This window comes from Rhinichthys klamathensis, unplaced genomic scaffold (genome assembly GCF_029890125.1).
Source record: "Rhinichthys klamathensis goyatoka isolate OS25496 unplaced genomic scaffold, OSU_Roscu_1.1 h1tg000545l_1, whole genome shotgun sequence".
In the NCBI taxonomy this organism is placed as follows: Eukaryota; Metazoa; Chordata; class Actinopteri; order Cypriniformes; family Leuciscidae; genus Rhinichthys; species Rhinichthys klamathensis.
In genome coordinates this window covers 812,066-825,470 of record NW_026607017.1, presented here as the reverse complement: position 1 = coordinate 825,470, position 13,405 = coordinate 812,066, and the positions used below count along the sequence as shown (strand labels likewise).

General features: G+C 43.7%; 1 pseudogene; it reads left to right on the top strand.

The window, feature by feature from the left end:
- Positions 1–7,711: 7,711 nt before the first annotated feature.
- Positions 7,712–7,828, top strand: LOC130073442 (5S ribosomal RNA; annotated as a pseudogene).
- The last annotated feature ends 5,577 nt before the right edge of the window (positions 7,829–13,405 follow it).

Sequence of the window (13,405 nt, the reverse complement as noted above, 5' to 3'; positions counted from 1 at the left end):
TTGTAAACTCAATTGGAGTTAGACAACACGTGTCAGGACCTACTCATTGTCGTAATCATACTCTAGATCTAATATTATCACATGGAATAGATGTTGATGCTGTTGAAATTCTGCAGCAGAGCGATGACATCTCAGATCATTATCTAGTCTCATGTAAATTACATTTAGCCAAGGCTGCAAAGCCGACTCCGTGTTATAAATACGTTAGACCTATAACTTCTGCCACTAAAGATTGCTTTATCAATAACCTTCCTAATCAGTTTCATCATCTCAGCATCCCAGATAGCTTAGAAGAACTCGATATAGCAACAGAAACGTTTAACTCTCTCTTTTCCAGCACTTTAGACGCAGTTGCTCCGTTGCGCTTAAAGAAGATTAAAGAAAATAGTCCAACGCCGTGGTACAGCGAGCACACTCAGGCCCTAAAGAGAGCAGCCAGAAAAATGGAGCGCAACTGGAAGAAAACTAAACTAGAGGTATTTCGGATTTCGTGGAAAGAGAGCTCAATTGCTTACAGAGAGGCTTTAAAAGCTGCTAGATCTGCTTATTTTTCAAACCTATTAGAAGAAAGTAAACATAATCCTAGGTATTTATTTGAAACAGTGGCTAAACTAACGAAAAAGAAAGCTTCAAGCTCAGAAGTGTCAAAGCAACACAGCAGTGATGACTTTATGAACTTCTTCACTTATAAGATCGATAATATTAGGGACAAAATTATAACTATGCAACCGTCTACCACAGTATCGCATCAGACAGTGCATTGTAGTCTCCCTGAGGAAAAATTTGATTTATTTGTTGCCATAGGAGAGGACGAATTTTCTAAACTCGTTAATTCATCTAAATCGACAACTTGTATGTTAGATCCTATACCGACTAAGCTACTGAAAGAGATGCTTCCAGATGTCATAGATCCTCTTCTTAATATCATTAATTCATCTTTGTCTCTAGGATACGTACCAAAAACCTTTAAACTGGCTATGATAAAACCGCTTGTTAAAAAACCACAACTTGATCCTACAGAATTAGTCAATTACAGGCCGATCTCGAATCTCGAATCTCGATACTGCTCGAAAAAGCAGTATCTTCACAACTATGTTCCTTTCTAGAAAGAAATGATATCTGCGAGGATTTTCAGTCCGGATTTAGACCGTACCATAGCACTGAGACCGCTCTCATTAGAGTCACAAATGATTTGCTCTTATCATCCGATCGTGGTTGTATCTCTCTATTAGTGTTACTCGATCTTAGTGCTGCATTTGACACCATTGACCACAACATTCTTTTAAATAGACTAGAAAACTATGTTGGCATTAGTGGAATTGCATTAGCATGGTTTAAATCACACTTAACTGACCGTTATCAGTTTGTAGCAGTAAATGAAGAGATGTCTTATCGATCACAAGTTCAGTATGGCGTACCACAAGGCTCAGTATTAGGACCGCTGCTGTTCACTCTGTACATGCTACCATTAGGAGATATCATTAGGAAACATGGAGTTAGCTTTCACTGTTATGCCGATGATACTCAGCTGTATATTTCTTCAAAACCCAACGAAACTTACCAATTCACAAAATTAACGGAATGCATAGCTAATATAAAAAATTGGATGACTAGTAATTTCCTACTACTAAATTCTGAAAAGACAGAGATTCTAATTATTGGACAAAAAACTTCCACACGTAATAACCCAGAATACTGTCTAACACTTATTGGCTGCTCTGTCAAGTCTTCGTCGTCGGTTAGGAACCTTGGTGTGCTCTTTGATACCAACCTTTCTTTTGAAAGCCACGTGTCTAGTATCTGTAAAACTGCATTTTTCCATCTTAAAAATATATCTAAAATACGCCATATGCTCTCATTGGGAAATGCGGAACAATTAGTCCATGCGTTCATGACTGTCGTATTATTAGGCATAGATTCAAGCGACACATTGTAGAGCAACTGAACAGCATTTATTTATCCGTCATTTTCCAACTCACATCTTTCTATGACCCCTCCCCGAGCACCTAGTAGTTCCGGTGCTTCCTCTGAGACGCTTCAAAATAAAACCCCCTTTCATAATAAAACCCATTACTCCACATCCCCCTTTCTAGGAGATGAATGCAGACTCAAACGAACATTTACTGCATAAATGAAAACATTTTTTTTTCTCTCTTTTTCATTTTACAACTAAATAAACACTTTCTTTTTCACATAACTCTTTTGTATTCACAAGTCCAGTCTTTGAGGTTTTATAACACTTCTACCAGACCTGGTTCTGACAGGACCTGGGGAAGCTGCCTTTAGAGTCTTAACCGCAGGCTCTGAACAGTTAGGTGTGAGCCTGGCGCCCTCTGTTGGACAGACTGGTGTACTTGGAATTTGAACCTTTGGTGTGATTTCAGGCAATGGCAATAGATGATGCCTATTCCTCCTGATGACTCCTGACGGGCTCTCCACGATGTATGAGCGGGGTGTAGAATGAGGTGAGACGACAGTCCCTTCACTCTTGGTGTCTGTGATCCACACCGGTTGTCCTGGTGAGAGCTGAGGAAGAACTCTCACACGATGTCTTTTGTTAAACACTGAACTGTCCTTTAGTCTCCTCTCTCTCTCTCTCTTCACCACTGTAGCCTCATTTGGCAGGCTGGGAATGAGCAACGAGGGAAGCTGAGGAACCGGCGTACGAAGTCTCCGTCCCATTAACAGTTGCGCTGGGCTGTATCCATTAGCCAATGGGGTCGCTCTGTAGGCTAAAAGCGCAAGATATGGGTCTTTTGCTTTCTTTAGTAGTCTTTTCACAGTCTGGACATGACGCTCAGCCTCCCCATTGCTTTGAGCAAACTTTGGACTGCTGGTTACATGTCTGAAACCATATGCTGCAGCAAAGTCTTTAAACAGCTGGCCTGAAAACTGAGGTCCATTGTCACTGTAGAAAAGCTCTGGAATGCCATGTCTGGAAAAGATTGACTTTAGGTGAACTATAACATCCTCTGATCTTGTGGGCATCAATTTAGCTATCTCCACAAATCTGGAATAGTAGTCCACCACCAGAACATAGTTACTGTTGTTAAGAGTAAAAAGATCAGCTCCAACTTTCTGCCATGGTCTTTCAGGGAGCTCACTGGGCATTAAAGGCTCCACTGAATTGGCACGTTCCTTAATGCATGTGGTGCAGTTTTTGACAAGCTCGTTGATTTGGCCACTCAGACCAGGCCACCACACTGTCTCTCTAGCTCTCTCTCTGCACCTAGACATTCCCTGATGTCCCTCGTGTAAAGCTATGAGAACCGAGTTGCGCATAGTGGTAGGGATCACGAGTCTGTTGCCTTTTAGTAACAGTTCGTCATGTACAGTTAGAGTGTCTCTGTGTGGCCAATATGATTTAATTGGCCCTGTGAGATGGCTGTAATCTGGCCAGCCTCTCTGACACAAAGACATGACTTCACAACATGTGTTATCTGTCTTTAATTGTTCTTTCAGTTGTGTGATGTATGTTGAGCTAGCAGGTAGGCTTCTGACTATTTCATCGACGTAGATGTTTGTGTCAGCCATCAACTCTGCTGCAGCTTTAGAATCTGAATCTTGCACGACAGGTGCGCGTGAAAGGGTGTCCGCTGTGAAGAGTGCTTTGCCTGGAGTGTGTGAGATGGAGTAACTGTACCTCATGAGCCTGAGTCGGAACCGCTGGATCCTGGGTGGAAGCTCGGTTAGGGCTTGTTGTCCCAGCAGACTGACAAGTGGCTTGTGGTCAGTTTCCAAGGAGAAGTGTCTCCCGATGAGGAAGTCTTTAAATCTTTCACATCCCCACGTTAATCCAAGTGCCTCCTTCTCCACCTGTGCGTACCTCTGCTCTGTCTCTGTTAAAGAGCGTGAGGCGTATGCTACCGGTCTCCACTGCTCGCCTTCTTTCTGAAATAGGACTGCTCCGAGTCCGTAGGATGAGGCATCAGCAGACAGCTTCAGATCTTTGTTTGGATCATAGAGTGTGAGAACAGGTGGTGATGTCAGTTCACTTTTCAGCAGATCAAATGCTTTTTGTTGTGCATAGCACCAAACCCACTGGTTTTTCTTTGAAAGCAGATCTCTTAGGGGCTTATCTTTTTCAGCCAGTCCTGGAATAAATTTGCCTAACTGGTTGACCATCCCAAGGAAGCTGCGAACTTCGCTGACATTTGACGGCTCTTTCATTGCTTTGACTGCCCTGATTTTATCCGGGTCAGGTTGGACTCCCTCCGCAGACAAAATGTGTCCAAGGAACTTTACCTCATGTTTGCTTAAGTCACATTTCTCCATATTTAGTGTGACACCAGCCTCTTGCAGTTTGTGAAGCACTGTGTGAAGTCTGACATTATGTTCCTGCTGGTCTTTTCCCCAAATGAGTATGTCGTCCATGTGACAAACCACGCCTGGCAGCCCATTGAGAATCACTGACATTCTCCGCTGAAAATGTTCTGGGGCTGAGGCTATTCCAAAAGGAAGTCTGTTAAAATGGTAACGTCCAAAAGGGGTAATGAATGTTGTATAGTGTGCCGACTCAGGTGACAATGGGACCTGCCAAAACCCTCTGTTAGCATCTAACTTACTGAAGACGATTGCTCCAGCCAGAGATCCAAGTGTCTGTTCCACTGAAGGTAAGATGTACTTCTCTCTGCACACTGCATTATTGAGGTGAGTGAGGTCCACACAAATGCGCACTGAGTCATTTTTGGTTGGCACTGGGACCATACCTGAGCACCATTCAGTTGGCTCTTCAACTCTGCTGATTACTCCCATGGACTCCATTTTTTCCAGTTCCTGTTTCACTTTTCCCAACAAAGGGATGGGGACACGTCTTGGTGTGGCCAGGGAAAAAGGAACAGCGTCAGGTTTTAGCTTAATAGTATAAGGTTGCTGCATTAACCCCAAACCCTGACACAGCTTTGGGTATTTCTCATTTAACACTTTCATGTCTATGCTATCTGCTCTAGACACAAGGTTTAGCTTGACACTTGCTGGCCTGCTCAACAGCGCTATGTGCAAATCTTTGATAACATATATGTTTTCTTCAATTTCTTCTTCACCTTTGCACAATGTTTCTCTGCACATACCCAATACATTGAGAGGAGTGCCCCCAGGTCCAAACAATGGTCTGTCTGATTTGCATAACTCTGCCACATTGTGGTTTATACTGTAGTACATCTGGGCTGGGATAACTGAAACATCCGCTCCAGTGTCTATCTTGAATCTGACTTTGTGGTTTCTGATGGTAAGATCTGCATACCAAGGATCTGAACCTGCGTCCACAGAACCAAGGAACATGGGTGTGTCATTATAATCCTCTGTTTCTATCACATGCACAGATTTAACAGACTTACACACCTTACTGTAATGTCCTCTTTTACCACAAGTGTGACAGGTCACATCTCTTGCTGGACATTGAACTTTAGCATGTGCAGGTGTTTTACCACATCTGTAGCAGGATCTCTCATTTGGTGTTTTGGACTTTGTTGAGTACTTTGGTTGGCCTGGAGACTTGTATTTTGGATACTGTTGTTTTGGATGCTGTTGTTTTCTATATTTCACTGCCACAGCATCTATTTCCATGTTGCCTTCACCCCTGATGTCAGTTTGTTGCCTTTTTATGACTTCTGACTGCCGGGCTTGATTTACTGCTTTCTCCAGCGTCAAATCCTTGTCCATTTGTAATCTCTCAGCTAAGCTAGTGTCTCTGAGTCCCACGACGAGGCGATCTCTTATTAACTCATCGTGCAGTGCCCCGTAGTTGCAGTTTTCCGCCAAAGCATAAAGCGCGGTGACAAACGAGTCAACAGTCTCATTAGCTAGCTGCACTCTTTGATTAAACCGGGCTCTTTCGTAGATAATGTTTTTCCTGGGCACAAAATAGATGTCCAAAGTGTCTCTTACCGCTTGGTACTGTTGTCTCTGCTCATCCGATAAAGCTTGACCTCGAAGAATGTCGTCCGCTTCATCCCCCATACAGTAGATGAGCGTGTTCACCTGGTTAGCCTCAGAGCTAAGATGCAGATTGCTGGCTAGACGGAATCTTTCAAATCTCCGTATCCACTTTTCCCATTGCTGAGGCTTAGAAAAATCAAACGCTTCGGGAGGCTGAATGGTGAATGTGGCGTTCAGGGGTGGATTTGCGTTACCATTGTTGCCGCTGTTTCCCTGTAGCTGGGGCGGTAGCCTGCGGGGCTGCGTATGCGGTGCGCTTGCTCCCGCTTCCTCTGCATCCGACATTATTTTCTTCCGATAAAGTCTTCTTTTTCACTCCCAGAACAGCTTACTTTCACTCCCCGGCAATTAAGCTCTTACTGCCGCCCGACTTCTGACACCATGTCGTATTATTAGGCATAGATTCAAGCGACACATTGTAGAGCAACTGAACAGCATTTATTTATCCGTCATTTTCCAACTCACATCTTTCTATGACCCCTCCCCGAGCACCTAGTAGTTCCGGTGCTTCCTCTGAGACGCTTCAAAATAAAACCCCCTTTCATAATAAAACCCATTACTCCACAATGACCTCAAGGCTAGATTATTGTAATGCTCTACTGGGTGGTTGCCCTGCACGCTTAATAAACAAACTACAGCTAGTTCAAAACGCCGCAGCTCGAGTTCTTACCAGAACCAGGAAATATGACCATATTAGCCCGGTTCTGTCAACACTGCATTGGCTCCCTATTAAACATCGTATAAATTTTAAAATATTGTTGATTACCTACAAAGCACTAAATGGTTTAGCTCCGCAGTACTTGAGCGAGCTCTTAACGCATTATAGTCCTTCACGTCTATTGCGATCTCAAAATTCCGGCCAGTTGATAATACCTAGAATATCTAAATCGACTGCTGGCGGTAGATCCTTTTCCTATTTAGCACCAAAACTTTGGAACAGTCTTCCTACCATTGTCCGGGAAGCAGACACACTCTGTCAGTTCAAAGCTAGACTAAAAACACATCTCTTTGACCTAGCATACACATAATATATTATAGACTTCTATAAATTCAATGTTAGGCTGCATAGATTAGGTCAGCCGGAACTGGGAACACTTCCCTTAAATCTTGATGTACTCGCTACATCATAAGAAGAATGGCATCTATGCTAATATTAGTGTCTTTGTTTATCCCGAGGTTTTCCCGCAGCCTGCCGGATCCAGGCCGTGTCCAGATCTGACGAGGGAGCTTTGCCTGGACCCGATGACAATGCAGTGCTGAAGTATCCACTATCCTCTCCCTATGGAGGATCCCTTTCTCACTCTACAGATAAAGCGTTGTGAATTCCGGCTCGCGTACCCCGAAGTGATAAAATAAAACAAATTCTGTATCAAAATTTTTAGGCAAGAAAAGTAGTTTGTTTAGGCTGGGTTGCATGAATTACAAACCTGCGCACATATTTTAAAAAGCACATAACTATAGAATTCTGAATGAGCATGTGAACGCCGTCTGCGTTAATCACAGGTTCGCGTTTAAAGTCTGATCATTTCGACGGAGGTGAATCAATCAAAGTTAACTTTAGCTGGAAGTAACATTATTCAAGAACCGCTATAACGCCAAAACAATCTGTTACCTTAAATGATATGTTTATCTCTGTAAAGCTGCTTTGAAACAATCCATTGTTAAAAGCGCTATATAAATGAAGATGACTTGACTTGACATTAAGGCACATTTTGACAGGATGTAAGGTGGCTCTTAGCCAAGGTCGGTTTACTTGGCGCCATGACCAAGTACTGCCAGCAGCCATATCACCCTGTAGCCCAAGACTGGTTGCCCACTGAAGCTAAGCAGGGCTGAGCCTGGTTAGTACCTGGATGGGAGACCTCCTGAGAACACCAGGTTGCTGCTGGAAGAGGTGTTAGTGAGGCCAGCAGGGGGCGCTCACCCTGTGGTCTGTGTGGGTCCTAATGCCCCAGTGTAGTGACGGGGACACTATACTGTCAAAGAGCACCGTCCTTCGGATGAGACGTTAAACCGAGGTCCTGACTCTCTGTGGTCATTAAATATCCCAGGATGTCTTTCGAAAGAGTAGGGGTGTAACCCCGGTGTCCTGGCCAAATTTGCCCAGTGGCCTCTGTCCATCATGGCCTCCTAATCATCCCCATATATATATATATATATATATATACACTGATTGGCTTCATCACTGTCTCCTCTCCACCAGTAAGCCGGTGTGTGGTGGGCGTTCTGGCGCAATATGGCTGCCGTCGCATCATCCAGGTGGAGCTGCACACTGGTGGTGGTTGAGGGGATTCCCCCTTCCATGTGAAGCGCTTTGAGTGCCTAGAAAAGCGCTATATAAATGTAATGAATTATTATTATTATTATTATACTGCGATGTTTGGCTTTAGCGTTGGAAGGCAAGCGTAACATGACCAATAAGTTGCCACCTGTTCTAGCAAAACATTACACACAGAAGACAATATTCCTCCGCCCAGGCGAGCAACCACCAAGAAAAGGCGTTAACACCAATTCTGGAAGCCAATTTTTTCCACCTGAGATTGCCACCACTAACCTTCGACCAGATATTGTGTTGTGGTCTGGACAGCACTCATTGTTCACCTGATAGAGAATTTGCTGACTTTCTATCAGAGTTAGTACTTGCTGCAGATAAAGCCCTAATTATTGGTGATTTTAATATACATGTAGATAATTAAAAATATGCATTTGGATTGGCATTTAAAGATATTGTAAACTCAATTGGAGTTAGACAACACGTGTCGGGACCTACTCATTGTCGTAATCATACTCTAGATCTAATACTATCACATGGAATCAATGTTGATGCTGTTGAAATTCTGCAGCAGAGCGACGACATCTCAGATCATTATCTAGTCTCATGTAAACTTGGAAAGCCGACTTTGCAATTGCTTTATTAATAATTTTCCACCTGATAATTTTAATTCTGTTTATTTAATATTAATAATTTTTCCACCTGAGATTGCCACCACTAACCTACGACCAGATATTGTTTTGTGGTCTGGATCAGCACGCATTGTTCAACTGATAGAGTCAGGGCCGGCTCTAACCCTTTGGTTGCCCTAGGCGATATTGAGTTTTGCGCCCCCCCCCCCCCCCCCCTTAAAAAAATTATAAGTATTTATTAAACTAAACATGCTCTTATAGTTACTCAAAAACTTAAACAATAAATTGTTCATACAAATGCTACAAAGAACGTTCAAGGATATTTATATCATAGTTGCATTGTACAACTATATTTTATCTGACCATAAATAACTTTTAGTAGATAAATTACAACTACTACCACCACTAGGCCTACTATTATTACAATCTATTGGGCTGCTACAAGGTTAAGGGGGTTTCGGGGGTATTTCCCCGTAAGAAAATTTTGTGCATTTTAATGTTAAATTCATCAATCTGGTGCACTTTGAGAGTTCAAAACTAAAAGCTCCAACCCATATTCAGTGTGCAAATTGAACAAAGAAAAATTCAAACCTCTTTTAATTACAGTGTCTGTCTACATTGCACTAACGTTACTACATAATAATAGATATAATATTAATCCCATGACAGTAATTTCCGCTAAATTGTAAAACAAATGCACTGAAAAATAAAGGAAACTTTCATGAGTACAAATTTCTATACTTGAAAGTAAGTTATATATTTGGAAGTAACCCAGCGCCGCCAATTAAGCAAAACAAAACAAAACGACTGGGCCACCGATGTACGAGTTTTATGGGACGTTAAGACAAAAATAGAAAAATAAAAGTATGAGATGTATGTATCGGCCCAAAAAGCACGTCGGGCCCGCGGGAATCTCCCGGTTGTCCCGATGGCCAGAACATTTGACACCTTAATGGATGAGATGAGAAGACTTACCTCTATACTGGGCTTTCTTTTTATCTTGTTGCTTTCTCCGTTTTCGTCCCTGTGCACCAGAGGGTTTAGACCGCTTCATTTTCGATCAGCGCGCGCAGCAGCTGAGCACTTGCCTAACGTAACCATAGAACGTAACGTAACGCAACTAATCCCCGCCCCCCCCCCCCCCTTTAGGAAATGATCGACAATAATCATCCATTCAATCTAATAATCACGTTGACAAGTAATTAAACGTATGGCTGAGGGGCGCCTTAGGATGATCATGTTTAATAAATATGTTTTTGTTTCGCTTGTCATTGTAATTCTATGATTAATGGGAAGTAGGCCAAGGGCGACACTAGAGGGCGCCCGCGCCCCCAACACATTTGTCGCCCTAGGCAACCGCCTAGTTCGCCTATAGCAATCGCCGGCCCTGGATAGAGTTAACAGTGCCATGGGAGGATGCGGTAGATGAGGCATATGAGAGGAAGAAACTGCGGTATGCTCATCTGGCCACTGAAGCAGAACAGCGAGGATGGAGAGTCCAGGTTTATCCAGTGGAAGTGGGTTGTCGAGGTTTTGTGGCACACTCTACAACCCGGTTCCTAAGAGACGTCGGATTCAGCGGCCAAGAGTTGCGTCGCACAGTAAAGAGCTTATCTGAAGCAGCAGAGAGGAGCAGCAACTGGCTATGGTTGAGATGGAAAGATTCTAGCTGGCTGTGTGCAGGCCGCCACGCTACGGTTTCGTAGAATTCTTGAAAACTTGAAGAGTCTGTTGGTTTATTTGTATAGGTTGTATAGTATTTACAGTCATCACGTTCCTGTGTATATTGCGTGAAAGACGGGTGGTTGGGCAGATATTGTGTTTTTGAGGTAGGTGGTATGCCATACGGAACCGTTGCCACTGAAACTGCATATTAACGCACCAGTGGGACTCGACAGCCTTAGTCAAACGGGTTGGCGCGTATGGTTGGGTTGCGGAGAGATTGTGAGATTGTGGTTAGGTCTCAGCAGCAGGAGGGATGTAGAGGTCAGTAAGCTGGGCTGAGTTGAGTGGGGGACGGAGGGGGGTGACTCTGGGACGCCAGAGTCACTGTCGAGCCCTCTTGAGGTGTCGTGGGCTAGTCGACGAAACACTGAGGACGGAAGGTGCCCACTTGAAGACCCTCGCGATGTCCCCTACTCGGCTCAATCCAGACGGTTGTCGTGCTGGTCCACTAGGGAGACCAAACTGTAGTTGCAGCCGTCGCGTGTGCTGACACGCCAAGTACACTGCAGCCGTTAGCGCGGGACAGAAGGAGAGTCACACCACCACGTGGAAAGAAGCGTAAATGGATGGAGAAGCATAGTTTACTGTAAAGCTACGTCTTAGTGTTGCTTATCTTGGCGAAAGCCGAGTACAAATCAGCATGAAGTTTTAACATCTACTCTCGTGTAATGGAAATCTTAATGCAAGTAAGCGAAGAAAATGTAGCTTCACAGAGATAGGTCGAGCCAAAGGGAATCAGTTCATCCAAAGCGATTTCAGATAATCCTGGGTATTCCCCTACAACTGACAGCCAGAATTCATCCAACGGAGTTGAGACAAAGGCTGCTCGCAGGGTCCTGTCACTGGATTGGTCCAGCAGTGAGTCCTGTAGTCCCGATGACAGGTTGCTGCCAGTGGTGGTGGCAATAAACGGCTGTCGGATCCATTTGTTGTTTTCGTTTTTCTCTTCCTGAAAGTACCGCTTGAAATGTCCAATAAGTCCGCGTAAATGATTAGTTATCAATGTTTTTGTCCCGTCATCCAGAAGCAGCTCATTCTCCTCAATAAATTCATGTAGTCCATCAAACATTTCCACACTTCCTTTTTCTACTCGCGCTGTCCATCGCTCCATCTTCTTTACAAATCCGATTACTTTGCCGGCTAATGACATAATGTTGGTATTGGGGCCTTGCAGTGACATGTTAAGTCCATTCAGTCTATTAAAAATATCTGCCAGGTTTGTCAGAAATGTAGGATCTGTCAGACTTTCTGCGTAGTGAGACTGTACATCCAATAAGAATAGTTGCACTTCATCTCTCATTTCACGAGTTCACACTTACATCAATTAAACAGAGTAAAGATTATGCGTATTTGGCGTGCTGTCCGGGGGGAGGGCTCCGAGCTCGGAATTTTGCCCGAACCCAGAGTACTCCCCCCGTTGTTGTAAGAGTATTAGGACTATAAGTGAGGAGATGGGGTGGTGGAGGGATGCTGTTAAACTGTCAATGAACGAAGGTTAGTTTGCTGTATATATACACACAGCGCTTAACTCGTTGATTAAGCACCACTCGTGTCTAATTAGGTTTGATTATCTAAATGTGCTCCACATGTGTTTAATTAGGTTTAATTATCTGAACGTGCTTCTCCCGAACTTTGTTAATAAAACATCATTTCAAAAAGATGCCGCAATACTTTACCTCGCGACAACCAGACCTCAGGCAACAGTAAAGATTCATGTTCAGATCCCATTTCTTTGCACATAACAGCAAACAGTCTCGTATTGATGGGACGTGCTTTTCTTACATTAACAATTTTTATTAGTGTTTGAAGCACGCAACTCAGCTCATTATCAAGGGCCTTGGAAGCAAGAGCTTCCCTGTGTATAAAACAGTGGGTGAATCTTACATGTGGTGCAACTGCTTGTATCTTCGCCTTTACACCCTTATGTTTGCCGATCTAGTACCAGCTCCATCCGTTCACACGCCCACACAGGTATCCCAACTCAGCCCCGCTTCCTGCATCTTACTATCAAGAATATATCCTGTCCTGTGCATGTCCCATCCAGCGTAGTGCAAAATAACATATCTTCGTGTAGTTTCCCCTCATAGTAGTATCTGACAAATATGAGCAGATGTGCTGCATTTGATATATCTGTCGATTCATCAAGTTGTAGGGAACATTTTTTTTCGGAATAAGCTGAATCTTTATGTCGTTTGCCATGCCATCTATTCGTCGGGCAACGGTGTTATCTGACAGTGGGACTTGTTTAAGCTGACTCGCTATTTTTTCATTATCCATAGCTTGACACATGGCTATTGCTGCAGGGAGAATGAGGCTCTCGCCAATTGTGTGTGGCTTCTTAGATTTTGCAATGAGATTTGAATCTTCATAAGATGCAGCCTGGAGTTTGCCAGTTGTTGTAGTCTGTGTAGTCAATACTTGCTTTTGACCACGCAAATCTTGCTCTTTGCGATGGAAAAAATCTATTGTTTTGTCAATGTGTGTTGGGGGTTTGGTGTGTAAATGTCTCTTTATTTTCCCCGGCTTCAAACTGTCATTTGCTAGTACCTCCATACACATTACACATTGTGGACGTGCATCCCCATCGACCAGGAGACACGTAAATCCATACTGAATGTAATCGTCTTGATATCTCCTTCGCTTTGCTGAATTTAAGTGGGCCTGTGAATGCTTGCGTTTCCCTCGCACTTTCACTGGCACCACTGTATCCCCCGCCAAGCTATGCACAGTTCCCACCGGTCTTTCGATCTGCCTTGGAGGTTCTGCCTCCTCTGGCCTCGGCGTGTCATTGTTAGATTTCGGTTCATCTGTGTTTGCTCCAGTTATTTTAGGCGTAGAA